Source organism: Callorhinchus milii, unplaced genomic scaffold, assembly GCF_018977255.1.
Source record: "Callorhinchus milii isolate IMCB2004 unplaced genomic scaffold, IMCB_Cmil_1.0 Scaffold15, whole genome shotgun sequence".
Classification (NCBI taxonomy): Eukaryota; Metazoa; Chordata; class Chondrichthyes; order Chimaeriformes; family Callorhinchidae; genus Callorhinchus; species Callorhinchus milii.
Window position 1 is genome coordinate 5059315 of NW_024704756.1, and position 14811 is coordinate 5074125.

Below are 14811 nucleotides of genomic sequence, written 5' to 3' on the forward strand. Positions count from 1 at the left end.
GGCTTCCGCAGGGTTGGGGAACTGCATCGCTATATTAAAGAATCGAAATTCATGTTACTGACCGATCAGTGGCATGTTTAAATGTTTATTTTTCTCCCAAACTAGAACTAAAGAGTGTCAAGGTTTTCTGAAGACAGCGATTTCTAGAGGAATTCAGGAATTTACACTGTCTTACCAAATAACAGTAATAATCCTTATGTTTGGTATTGTGCTTTTCATGTCGTGAGGTCTCAAAGCGCTTCATAGAATTTTGCTGTAAAGTGTAGCGTCCATGTCTTTTGTAGGCAAATACGGCAGATAATTTTACACACAATATCCCGTAAACAGCCATGAAATATGAAATAGAAACTAGGTTACCATTGTTTGCCAAGTTCAGACCTGGACAGAACTCGCAAAGGGCTCAGTCCCAGTGGTAACCTATGCACTTACCCACTGAGTGATCAATGAGCCAAGCTCCTATTATCTCACTACAGCTCACAAGCAAAGTCAAACCCTCTCTGCATCTCCCCTTAATAATAATAATAATAATCCTTGCATTCACGTCGGGAGGACGTCCCAAAGCGCTTCACAGAACACACTGTAAAGTGAATTGACTATATATTTGTGGGCAAACGCGGCAGCCAATTGCGCACAGCAATGTCTCTGGTGCACATACTCTGGTGCACTGTTGTGCTAACACACTTCCATATTAACGATGTGTTTTATACAGGGCGACCAAAAAGTTGTGATACCATTACAATGTCTGATAAGTCTTAAAGAAATTATGATTTTTTTTAGATAATAGGGTAACTATCACGACTTTTTGGTCATCTGTATATAAAATAATACGCGAAAAGGCAAATTTTGGTCCACTGCTCAGAAAAAAAGGTCACATTTGTCAAAAGATGGATAGCAATCTCCTCACAGAGCCCTGAATCACTCCTCTTACCTCCATGGTTTCATCAGGGGCAAACCTCACCTCCTCCAGTGCACATCATACAGGAACACCACACACGACATACTCCGATCAGCAACTCCACAGACCCTTTATGTGAGCTAAACATGACCAGAGCCAGAACTCCATGAGGGTAAATTATTAACCACATCAGTATGACAAAAAGACCTTCAGAAATTGAATTTTTCTAACTATTTTTTTTCAAAAAAAGGCAGAATCCACTTTTTATTAAGAGAATGGAGAAAACTATTAAGAAATCCATTGAACATCAAGGGGATAAAATGTCAAGTGAGGAGTGGTTTATTTTCCTCTCACCCATTAATTCTTAAGTCTCGTGTCTGATTTAGGCTAGTTTTGTATACTGATGAAATCACCATTTGTAATGGTATAAAACTATCGAATAGTAATTACTATCTGTAATAGTCAAAGCACCTAAAGTGCCTACTGCAGAGTAAAATAATATTGAAAGCAGAACACTCTACAGCTATCTTCTGCTGGAGTCTAACCAAGCTTTGCGGTTTCAGCTGGGTAGACTCCAACAGATACCGCAATGCACAGTCTGGGTCCCCAAATCCTGGCTCTTGCCAACCTGCGCCTAATAGTTTCTGGAATTAGGTAAGCAGGATACGCCCCTCAAGGAAGAGAGCGCGCATTCCATTCCAACAACCTATCTCTGAGATTTCCATGTGTAGGTGGGATGCATGGAGCTCTCAATTTAGGTTGGATACTCTTAAGCACGGTGATGGGTTTCTGTAAGTGTCTGACACCCGGTTGACCAAAAACAAAATCGTTTGAAATGGATTCTGTGGACTTTGTGAACAAAGACTCTTGTTTTATCAAATAGGTGGTTTCTGGACTGTGATCCAGAATTACACCTTAACCTCCCTGTTTACATCTGGTTTGTTTACATAATTTATCACAGAGGAATGCAAATTCCTACTTCTAATAGGTTCAGTGTATTTCCATAATTTCTGAAACATTTTCCTACTTGTACAGGGAGACAAAGAATCGTTTTTACAGCACTTATAATGTCAAAACTTCTCAGTAATCGCTATCATGTGTCCTGACTTTTAAGTGTAGTCCAGAGACCACTGTTTGAACTAGTTTTTAGAAATTTGTGGATGTCAGTCTTTAACTTGCACAAAGATTGGCTACCGCATTTCCCTGCAAATACGCAGTCACAACACTTTACAGTATATTTTCAAAGGATGCTACTGACATAACATGGTGAAAAGGAGAATTGCGTGCTTTTTTCCCAAAAAACTATTTCTGTGTAGAAGTCTACATGTTTTAATGATTTTTGTATAGTAATGTTATAACACCTGCACTTCTGACCAACTGGGAGATTAGGAGATATGGAAAAGAGGGACAAACAATAACAGTTATTTTGGAACTTGCAGATGAAGTTAATGCATCTGAGTGAATTCAGTTTAAACCAGAAGGAGAAGATCTTGTGGCCAAGCAACTTGTGTCATCTCCGAATGGTTTAAACCAAATTCAGAGTTGTGTGCTCATTCAGCACTGTTAAACATTATTTATAATCATAATAAATAATAATCCTTGCATTTAATAAAGCACCTTATCACGTCTCAAAGCGCTTCACAGAATATACTGTAAACATCAGTAATAAATGCTGGAGGAGTTATTAAAAATATAAGATCCAATCGTTAACGTGTTTGTAAAAGATTGCAAGGAATAACAATATGTAATTTAAATTAAAATTATGATCTTAATGACTGGAACATGAATCAGGAAGGTAGATAATAATAATAATAATAATCCTTGTATTTGGTATAGCGCTTTGCACGTCGGGAGGACGTTCCAAAGCGCTTCACAGAACACACTGTAAAGTGAATTGACTGTATATTTGTGGGCGAATGCGGCAGCCAATTGCGCACAGCAATGTCCCACAAACAGTCATATGGATTGAAAATGACCAATTTATTATTGTTTTGTTTTTTTGGAGGGATTATTATTAGGCTCTGTGTGGAGTAAGGAAACTTGCCCAAGGTTTCGCCCTGACCTGCCTGGAATTGAACTCAGGTCTCTCACTTGCAAAGCGAGTGCTCTAACCACTGAGCTCCAGGACTCCACCTCTGGTCTAAGTTATTAAGTTGTAAGTTGTATTCTTATTAAATCCAACAACAACATTACATTTATATAGCGCCTTTCACGTCGGGAAGACGTCGCAAGACGCTGGACGGATAGAATTTCGGGCCTCAGCTGAGGGTTGGGGTGGGGGGAGGGCAGGGGGGAAGCAGGGAGATTGAATGCATGGTCGAAGAGGAGGGTTTTGAGGTGGGTCTTGAACGTAGAGAGGGAGAAAATGCAGAGCTCTATTGCTGAACCTGTAGTACTGTCATTCTGAGGGAAGTTGAGAGGAGGTGACCACAGTAACCACACTCACTAACTGCAGCATCTCACTGCAGAGAAGTTGGCAAAATGTTTTCATTACTGAAACAAGACAACGCATTTAAACAAATGCTGTATTTGAAACATGTAAAGAATGCATTTTATAGCATCTTATCGGGTCAAAATGTCTCAAAGAGCTTCACAAATAAATACAATTAATCAAATGTAGCCTATGTGTAAAAAACAAAGTGAAGTCTGATCAGTTCTTATGGGCTGTCTACAAACAGGAGTAAAGCCACATTGTATTGAGGACAGGATGATTGATTGAGAGGTAAGACAAAGTTCAAGTGAACCATTTGTCAACTCAGTATTCACACGTCCTAGTATTGGCGATTCAGTATTACAGTGTAGATTTTATAGTTGAGCTCCACCCCGGTCAACATTTTCGAACAATTTTGGTTTCAGATAACTTGCTGTTCATATAATCTAAAACGCCCCAATATACAGGCAGAAATTCCAGCTGGGTCTAGATTTATTCTATCTCTGTAGCATTTTGGAGCATCCATCATTTGTCAAATTCTTAACAATGGCCTTACTTTTGAAACCTGTAAGTTTTGTTTAAAAACTAACAGAAAAACAACTTCAAAGCTTTCAAAAGACTGAGTTGAACAATTTGCTAAATTCTGTATGATCAAAAATGCTGCATAAATAGAGTAACCCTAAAACTCAGGTGAAATTTCTCCCCAAGAGAATATTAAGAATGTTATAGCTCTGAATGTTATATCTCTTTTTGCATAGAATTCAGCAGAGAAAGAACACATGGGCTATCTTCAAAGAGTGGTCAGAATGCTTCATTACAAATGATCAAATGACACGGCCCATGATATGATAGTGGCCAGCATTGAATAATAATAATCTTTGTATTTGTTCCAGTACCTTTCACTATGGGAGGACATCTCAAAGCGTTTCACAGGAGATATACTGTTAAATGTAGTAACTGTGTCTTTTGTAGGGGATTGCGATAGCCAATTTATATACACCGTACTGTACCATACACAGGAATGTCCCATAACTAGCCATGACCAGTTCTCTTTGGGGGATTATTGGCCAGGACATTGGGAAAAACTCCATTCTCTTCCAATAGTTAGTATGGGATCTTTAACATCCATCTGAAACAGGCAGACAGGACCTGATTAATTTCTCAGCTGAAGAAATGCAGCACACTCCCAGCACAATATTGGAGTGTCAACCTGGACTGTAATCTTTTAAAGTCTCAACATAGAGCTTGAACCCCCAACTTTCTGAAGAACAATGATCAGATCATATCACATAACGTACATAACGTGTATTGCTATGGTTTCCATTCAGCACAGCAATGCGGTGGTGTAAGACAACAAAATGATATGGTAACTTGTACCATTGTCTTTTACTTCCGGCATACTGTGAAAGACACAGGCTTTACATGATCAGGATTTCCAATCATTCTAAATATAATCAACAACATACTGCATTTACATAATGCCCTTCACATAGCTTAGCCTCACGCTATCTTCAATTGACAAAGGAAACAACAACAAGATTACATTTGTAGAGCGCCTTTCACATCGGGAGGATGTCCCAAGGCGCAGGACAGAGTACAGCATTTCAGATCCGAGCTGGGGTCGGGGGGGGGGGGGCAAAGGGAGGGGAGGGGAAGGGGGGTGGCTGATGGCATGGGCGAAGAGGAGGGTCTTGAGGTGGGACTTGAAGGAGGCTAAGGGGGGTGGGGGGGCGAGGCAGAGTGATTGGGGAATGGAATTCCAGAGATTGGAGGCACAGTGGCTTTCCCGCCAATGGTGGGGTGGGTGGGTGGAGCAGGTCAGAGCCGGCTGAGCGGAGGGAACGGGCGGGTTGGTAGGGGGTTAGGAGGTCACAGAGGTAGGGTGGGGCGAGGCCATGGAGGGCTTTGTATGTAAGGACCAGGATCTTGAACTGGTTCCTCTGAAGCATAGGGAGCCAATGGAGTCGGGCGAGAGTGAGGGAGATGGGGTCATGGAGTTTGGTGCGGGAGAGGACACGGGCTGCAGAGTTCTGGATTATCTGTAGCCTGTGGAGGGAGGAGTTGGGAAGGCCGACAAGCAGGGGGTTTGCACAGTCAAGCCTGGAGGTGATGAAGGCATGAACAAGAGTTTCAGCGCCTGAGGGGTGAGGTTGTGGTGGAGTCAGGCGAAGTTACGGAGGTGAGGGAAGGCAGAGCGGGTCATGGCCTGAATGTGGGGGAGAAAAGACAGTTGAGGGTCAAACAAGGAAGAAAAACTCCTTCCAGACAGATTTCACTCATGTAAAGAGGATTATAATCAATTACCACTGTGGAAAAATATGGGTTTTTCCATCATGTTATCAAAAGCTTCTGAATTACTTTAGAAATTATTGAACTTACAATAAATACATGATTAACATTTTCATCAAATAATATTGAACTGATATTCTACCGAAACCTGTATACTTACCGTAAAAGCAGACTAGTCGACTTATATGAAAACCTCTAGTAAAGAAAGTTTTGATAGAATTGAAAAAAAGTTTAAGTTGTCCCTTGAACTGCATTAAAGGGAATCTACACTATTAGGTTTTTTTCCACTCCAGTTATTAATCGTGACATTTTTTAAACCCACGTAAAAATAACGTCTGGGCACCAAGGCCACTGCAAAAGGCAATTCTTGCAAAGTGCATGTTTCTCTCAAGTTTATGAAATGAAAGTGCAAATATTGCCAGACAAGAGAAGGTTCTAAGTTAAAGAAAATTCACAGATGGAGTGTAGTAACTGTGTATTTTGTAGGCAAACGGGATAGCCAATTTGCACACATCAATATCCCACCATAGGTCATGAAATGATTGACCAATTTTATCTGGAAGATTGTTGTTCAAGACACAGAGAGAAACTGCCTTCTCTGCATAAAATAGGGGATCGAATGAGCAACATTTACTGATCTCGGTATCTTGCTCACTCATGAGGTGGAAGCCTAAGGGGAATAACGCAGGTTCGGCAAAGATATATTTCCAGATCCATTGTTTAAACCAGTTGCGAGAACCTCACAAATTAGGTCCAGTATTTTCACCTACCAAAATACTAGCAAATATTTGAAGAAAGATTAAAGTCCCATCTAAATCTACTAACCACTTAGAAAAGTCATGATGTGCTCTTAGAAATTGGCATTTAATAGTGTTCAGTGAATTAGCCAAACCTTTTGGTGTCTCAATTGTGAGATTTAAGCACACTGGAAAATTCTTACTGAGAGCTGTGAGCAATGATTAGACAAATCAGGGCTCTTCAGTCTTAAGAAAATAAGTCTCAGAAGGGACCTTATACACGACATAACATGTTAAATAAATGGGATTGAAAAAATAAATGCAGACCAGTACTTTAGGATACGACGAGAAAGCAGAGGACATAGGTTTACAGTGTCAAAGAGCAATTTCAGGCCAGAACCAGGGTGTTTTCCTTTACCCAAAGGGTAACTAAAAACTGCCAGGAAGGGTGGTTGAGGACAGGACACTAAACTCATTTAAATATCATGATCTAATAGAATGTGGAGCAGGCTTGAAGGGCTGAATGGCCTGCTCCTATTTCCATGTTCCTATGGAACCACTACCATTAACAGTAGAAACTAAATTGTCCAGTATGTTTAATATCAGCAATCAATATTTGTGAGGTGCGATGGAAAATCCCCTTCAAACTATTTATGGTACAAAATTAATAACCAGCAAAAAAACACAGAAGTAAATGACTAAAGAGGAGTAAACAAGCGCACAAGCCAGAGACACAAAAAAATTCCAGAGAATAATTTTCCGTAAATCGTGGCAGCGAAATAATGAAGGAACACGAGTAATTTCATATTAAAAAAAGATATGAATTTAGAATTTTCTTTTCTGTTTGACTATGTAACCGATGAATAGTTTCACACCTCAAAACCACTTGCTGAATGGAGTAGGTGGATAAGCCAATTCCTGCTTAATTAACACACTCATCGGCTCACGATGATAGTTAACCTTTATCGGCCCTGAGTCACACGCACTTCGTAAAGGTCACTCTTGGCTATTGGCTCAACAATGTTTTGATCTGAAATGTTTCAGTCAAACAGAATTTTTTTCTTAAGGTGGTAAAAGAAACTTTTCTGACTAATTGTGGCACTTTTAAATATTCTGTGCTATATTTGCATGTCAGGAGACCAACTTCCTAAGAAATGGAAGGCTTACCTCTTTGACCACACGTTTGATCAACTTCCCCGCCCACTCCTTCCAGAGGTCAGGTGCCCAGCCGGTAGCATCAAGCACTTTCAGGCCCCCTCTTGAACATGAACAATGCTATAAAAATGTATGTTGCATTGTTTAAATTGTACACAAAATGTTACAGAATTTTTCTTTCCCCTTACTCACTGTTGTATGTTGTATGTTTCGTCCACAGAATTTACAATCAATTCACTTCAGGGCATATTCTGTGAAGCACTTTGAGATGTCCGTAAGACTTGATGAAGCGCTATATCAAACCAAGGATTATTATGTTCAGAGACACAAGCTGTGGGATGCCTGGAGCACTATAAAGAACCAAAGTCAAATAAAGAATGATAGATTGCTTGTAAGCCCAGTACATTTGTTTCTCTTTGTTTCCATGTCATATCTGTATTATATATTCATAGAGCGTTAATTTAGAAATGATCTCCCAGTTACAAATGCTCAGCATCTGACCTGCTTCCAGCATCCTTCATCTCAGAGACAATACTTTTGAATGGTCTCTGAGATGAAGACAAGAAAAGCCAGGAGGCAAAGAGAAAGGGGGAGCGAGAGAGAGATTATCTCTTCTTGTTGGTCAGGTGTCAGCCTGACTCACTCCATAGCACTCTTAACTCTGAAGGTTGTGGATTTGGGAGCTCACAGTCTAGGCTGACAAACCAACAATAATAATAATAATCCTTGCATTTGATATAGCACTTTTCACGTCTTCCAGACATCCCAAAGCGCTTCACAGAATATACTGTAAAGTGAATTGACTGCATATTTGTGGGCGAACGCGGCAGCCAATTGCGCACAGCAATGTCCCACAAACAGTCGTAGATTGAAAATGACCAATTTATTATTGGTTTTTTTTTTGGAGGGATTATTATTAGGCTCTGTGTGGAGTAAGGAAACTTGCCCAAGGTTTCGCCCTCTGCCTGGAATTGAACTCAGGTCTCTCACTTGCAAAGCGAGTGCTCTAACCACTGAGCTACAGGACTCCACCAATACAGTGCTGTCTACAGATATGATGCTATATCGAGGTCCTGCCTGTCTGCCTTGGTGGAGATTAAGGTCTTCAGGGTTTTGGGACTCTGTATTGTGTGAGGGTCACTAAACAAATGCAAGTGGTTCTTGTTGTGCTTGGCAATGGAATGTCAGAATCGAGTCAATCCTCTGTGGTTGTCTTAGTAATCTTAACACTCAATTAAAGTAATAAGGTACCATATTAAATGCCAGAATTATTATTACATTCTATTATATCAATTGGGATATGATGTTGCTATGTAGTTTTAAAAGAGAAGTGAACCATTAAGACATTAGTGACACGATGATTCTGATGATTACTGCACCAATAATTTTACTAATGTACTCTGGATTAACTAAAGCAGCATTCTTGAAAACCTTATGGAATAAAACCCATGAATCATGTGACTGAGGCATATTTCTAATCTTTTTGCCATCATTTCAATCTTTTTTTCCCTCAGAAAATATCCATTGAGCGAATTAATAATAATATTAATAATCCTTGCATTTGATGTAGAGCCTTATCACATCTTTGAGACGTCTCAAAGCGCTTCACAGAAAAGTGATTTGAGTGAATTCACTCAAAAAATGAATTTACAGTAAAGTGAATTGAATGGACAACTCAGCTATTAAAGTCAGAGAAAATATAGATAAGAAACAAATCTCGGAGAAATCCCATTCACCTTCTCAATTTCCTTTATGAACATGGCAGAGAAAGGTCATGTTTAGGATGTAAAATGAGGGTATAATCTTTTCCAGAACCTGCTGGTGGATGGTTACAAAGCAATGTGAATACATGAAGAGGAATATGACACACTAAAGAGTGCAGCAGCAGTTTTTAACTATTTAACAATGGCTGAAAGTGTTCAGAGCTTCGTAAGGAATAGGATTATCAAATTGAAATAGAAAACAGCTGTCGTATCAATGATTGATTTAGAGTCAATCAGGGCTTTAACCAAGAAAGGTGCATCGTATCCGTATCAGTTTCCTAATTTCTTTTTCTCAGGTGGGATTGTTAAACTGATTTTGTGAATCAAATGGGAGTTAAATCTGACTCTGGCTGAAACTGACAAGTGATAGGACTAATGTTGGGGAGTGTTACTGGGTACAATTACCACAGTTTAACCCTAATTGAAGAACTTTTGGTTGTGTACAGTTGAATATTCCAATGTTGCTGCCTTCTTGAAAGAATTTTCAAATCAAACACAATGTGAGAGTGGGGTGTACGAGAGTGTGAAGACAAACAGAAAGAGCAGTATTCCATGTGATGGGAACTGGTCAGTGATGATTGGTGAGGACTAAGTACGTTCTGGACTCAGCTGGTGGAAGAGATAACCTGAAATCTGCCTTCTCGTCAGCAGTGCTTCAGTGACCTGAGAAAAACAAAGAATCTACAGATGGGGAGTTGCCCAGGTATGGATTGTTTAACCTTGCTTTGCAGAGTAAGATCTATATATATATATATCTTTTAGTGAATTTGTTTGCTCATCAAATGAGTGATACCATTACAGAGAATTAAGTACATCTTCCAATTTTGTCACCATCCAGTAATTCTGTGCCAGGTATGAAAGTCAGGCCATGAGATGTCAACACTCTGGCTCCACCAATATGCCAGGTCTGTAGGCTCAGACAATTGTCATTGTGATACTGTATATGTATTTTACTGCACCAACCAGCTGTATAGTACTCACTGATCTTCAGCTGTACTGAGAAACCAGTGTCAATGGAGATACAAAACTATAGATCAATTGAGCTAGAATAATAATAATCCTTGCGTTTGGTATTACGCCTTATCATGTCTTCGAAACGTTTCAAAGTATTTCACGGAACATACTGTAAAGTGTAGTGACTGTATATTTTGTGGGTGAAAGGCAATTGAGCAGCAGAATGATGCTGTGAAATTATTATTGTTATTATGTGATCAATGAATTTGGACTGAGGGTTTGAGAGATGACAGGGTATGCTACCTTATTCTCGCCATATTAATGGATTTTAAAAAGATTTTCTTGAGGTTAATTTGTCCTTTTCACTTTGATGCGTATTCATACTTATTTCATGCTTAAAATAGTGATGAATTTATGCATTATGAATGCCAAGTTGACCTTGTAATTTGGTATATGAAAGATGGAGGTTTGAAGGGGGTATGGGGGATAAGGCAGGGCAGTAGGATTGAATGAATGCTCTGAGAGCCATTGCAGACCCGATGGGCCAAATTACCTCCTTCTGTGCTGTAGCTTTCTATGATCTCACAACTAAATGAGAATTGCAATAGCTAAATCCTGATGATATGAATGAAGACTGGGGTATCAAACAGAAAGATCGCGTGGAGCTCTTGATGTGTTTGTGAGAGAATGTGGTTTATTGTGTACTCTGTTTCCTGTGATTGTTGCTCTGTTGGGTGACTTCATTCGTTCTCCGATCCCAACTCTAAATAGATCTGTTTGTGACAAAGAAAAAAAATCACAGGCAAGATTGAAAGTAAATCAACTAAAATCAACCTCCCCTCCCACCCAACATGTGATAAGCCATAGATAAATATCTTCTTCTCACACCTTTATCTTTACCTCTTCCTGCTCAACAGGTTACATAAAGTCACGTATGTAGAGAATGAATTTCTGTGCTGTGATCAATGCAAGTTCTCAGGAGATTCATTTTAAGTAATCCAGTTACGAAATACTGAACTGAGACCTCCTTGTTTGCAGTTTTTGGCAAGTGTCCGCCCTTTAAAAGGGCATTACTGTGTCGAGAAAGTTCAGAAAACAGCGACAAAAATCTTTCCAGGACTCAGACGTTGAATCTGTGTTGAACAGGCTCAGAAACTAGCACCACTAACCAGATGCCAGTTCATGTTGTGAAGGTGCCCTTTCTACTTACCTATGTTTAGGATAGTGGGATCGTGCTGACAGTCTTAGTGACGCAATAATAATAATCCTTGCATTTCATACAGCACCTTATGTCGTTGAGACTTGACTATTTTATGGGCGAAACATGGTAGGCAATTGGGCGCAGCAGTGTCCCCCAAACAGTTGTGGATTGAGTGACCGAATTATTATTATTTTTATTTATTTATTTTTGAAAGGGATTATTACGCCTGGAAAGCGATCCGCCAATAACAAGCGGGTTCCTACTTACTGCTAGATAAGCAGAGGCTGCGGAGTAAGGAACCTTGCACTCGGTTTTGACCTGAAGCAATGAAAACCTAATATGACAGGTCATGTTCAATACCAAGATTATTGTTTAACAGTTTGAGTAACACCCGAGTCATGCAGCAGCAGTTTTGTAGGTGTTAACTCGACTTTAACACATTTCTAATGATTCACTAACATTCTAAATGTTCTCGGGTTGTGGGTTTTCCCCACTCGTCCTCCTTTCGTCCCCCCTCAGCCCCACCACCATCTTCCTCCTCCTCCCTCTCAAAGGTGTAACCGAGATCCCACCCACCAACAGATCAAAGCTGCTCTGTGTTCCACCAACAGGAGGTGTGATATAAGCAATATGAGTCAGTCTCTGGCACTCTTTTTCTCTTTCCCTCTGTGGATCACTCGTGGAACTGTCACCCCGCTGCAATATTCCTGCGAGGTTAAAGTTAATGAGCGCTGCCAATGCAGATTAGCAAAGGGGCTTTTCCCTCGGGATTTAACTTGTGATGTCCTTGTGCTGGATGCATTCAATGTGTTTTATTGAGTGACTATCACAGGCATCCTCCACCTCGAATAGGCACAAAATGGGAATGAATCACAGTTAACTGTTGTGTGCTTTTGTTATCTAGGCAATTCCTGCCCCTTTTCCAATAGGTATTATTCATTAAGGTTTAATTTGCACTATTTCTTAATGGGACTCCTTTTATACGGAATCCGAGTTGGGCAAATAATAAAAAATAAATGTCAGACTAACACCTGCAGGAGCTCTGGTCTGCCAGCCGCCCACAGTTCCTGTGTGTTGACAGATATTCTAAAGAGATTTCTGAAGAAATATAAAAAAAATTTGGCCCCTTGTCAAGTGACGCAGTTTCAGACCCTAAACCCTTATCCACTTTGTGATGTCTTGAACGCAAAGATTACTAACAATAATAAGTCAGGAAGACGTCTCAAAGTGATTCACAAGATAAACTGTAGTGACTGTGCATTTTGTAGGCAGATGCGAAAGCCAATATTGCACACAGCAGCAATGGTCCACAAACAGCTGTGAAATGAATGATCAAACTGAGGGAAATAGTTATAACAGGAAGGGTGGGAAGGCTAGGACAAAAGACTTATTTCGGAAACTGCTTGATTCTGGAAAGATGAGGTCAACGGGACTTCTCATATGGACCTTTATTCTGATCTTGTTGAAAATAATAGCTTGTCTTAAAAGAAATGTCATGCTATTGAATTTTTTTTACATATAGCCACAAACCATTTAGGAGGAAAAATTATTGTGGTGGTGCTATTCACAAATTTACAGCTTTAGAACGGAAAATCTAAATGTCACATCAGATTCTTTGCCTCAGATGTTTCTAAATGTTACAGATAATTCCAACCACTTTGCATAAACTTTAACTGTCAGATTAAGTCATCAATGGGAATCGGTGGGGCAATGACTGTGTGTGTCACTAAATCCTTTGGTGCTTTAGACTTGACTCCACTTCAACGGAAGTGAAAGTTAAGGCTGAGGGTACCAGATGAAAAACCTACAGATTCAATACAGCTTTTCTTTTTTTTGAAAAATACTCGTATCGTCAGTTAACAATCAAGCCTGTCGACTTCCAGAACGAACCAATAATTTAATTCAGCAAGACTGACTGTGGTATTAGCCAGTCAACAGTAATCTAACAAAGTAAATTTTGTTTGAGGAGCTCAAAGAACCGACTCGGTCCATTTAATAATAGGAATGAACTGACTGATGTACAGGTGCAGATGATTGTATTTTGCTATACAATTCCTGTCTAGTTGGGACAGTTGAGGTGTTGTTGGTCAAACCTAACTCATCTGAGTCGAACAATGGAGATTCCAATGCCAGATCGCTCCCCTAGGGTCATGTTTAAATGTCTTTATTGCCTCCAGGAAGTTTTACCTGTAGATGTTTTTGTTTCTCTCTCACTCGGGTAACTTAAATAAAATGGTGGGACTTAAGGAAACTGCCTCTTTGATGGAATATACTTTCATACTTCCAGCGTTCTGATGCTATCGTATGTGAAGAATGTTGTATCAAATGCAAGTTGTTTGTATGATGTTGAGTAGGTCCAAAACCATTATTTTTCCTTTCTTGGAAATGCAAAACAACAACAACTTGCATTTATAGCACTCCTTATACAGGGCTGTGACCAAGAGCATTTGACGAAGGAGTACTGCAATATCTGAGTTATATGTTTACCCTTCTCTGCCCTTAAAATCTTCATCTTAACTACTTGATCTAAATCAAGATAGAGAGAGGTGGCCAATTCTAACCACGTAAAATGTGCTTTCTCAAAGCCAGACAGAATCTCTACACAATAACACCAAGCACACATCTTCTGCTGTATCTGTATTTTGGGCATCTATCTCCTGCTTTGCATAGATACCAATCGCAAAAGATAATATTAAGCAAAGACAATAAACATTTCCTGTTTTAAAGGGACTAAACGTCATTGGCATCCTTCCAAATGTCACCTTTTCCATTGTTCAGATTCTCTGCAAAATGATTTGTATTTCATGAGAATATTTTAGAAATTCCAAGAAATGAATGATTAAAGACAGATTCCTAATTTTTGGATACCATAAAAGATTACTTTCTCGTTTCTTTATGTTGAGTTTTAATGACAGTATTGCAAATCTTTTTTGTTGACCTTTTATCAAAGCAACATTTCCTCTCTGGTTGCTTGTTTTGGGAATGACAGATAAAACAGCCTTTATTTTGAAACTGTCCATTTGGTTTGATTGTATAAATATAGTGAAATTATTCAAGTGGCTGAGTGCCAGTCATTACTGGTTCAGCCCTCGATGCTAAGTTGAGGACAGGAAACGCTGAAGCAGGCAAATGTTGTGTATCTTTATATTGCCAACATTTCTGTATCTGTTTTTGACTTCTGAATGAATCAATTCAGTGGATTGTGTCCTCAGGCCATAAACCCAAGAGGGGGTTTCTCTTGCTTTGAGGACAAATATTTTCCCCAAGTAAAAATCCAGACATAAGAACTGTTGGGTTAATTTTTGTGCAAGTCGTCTTTTGAGGGTTCTTGCTTGTGCATGAGTGTATAGTTTCCAGAGGCAGCTGTTAATATAATAATGGGTCAG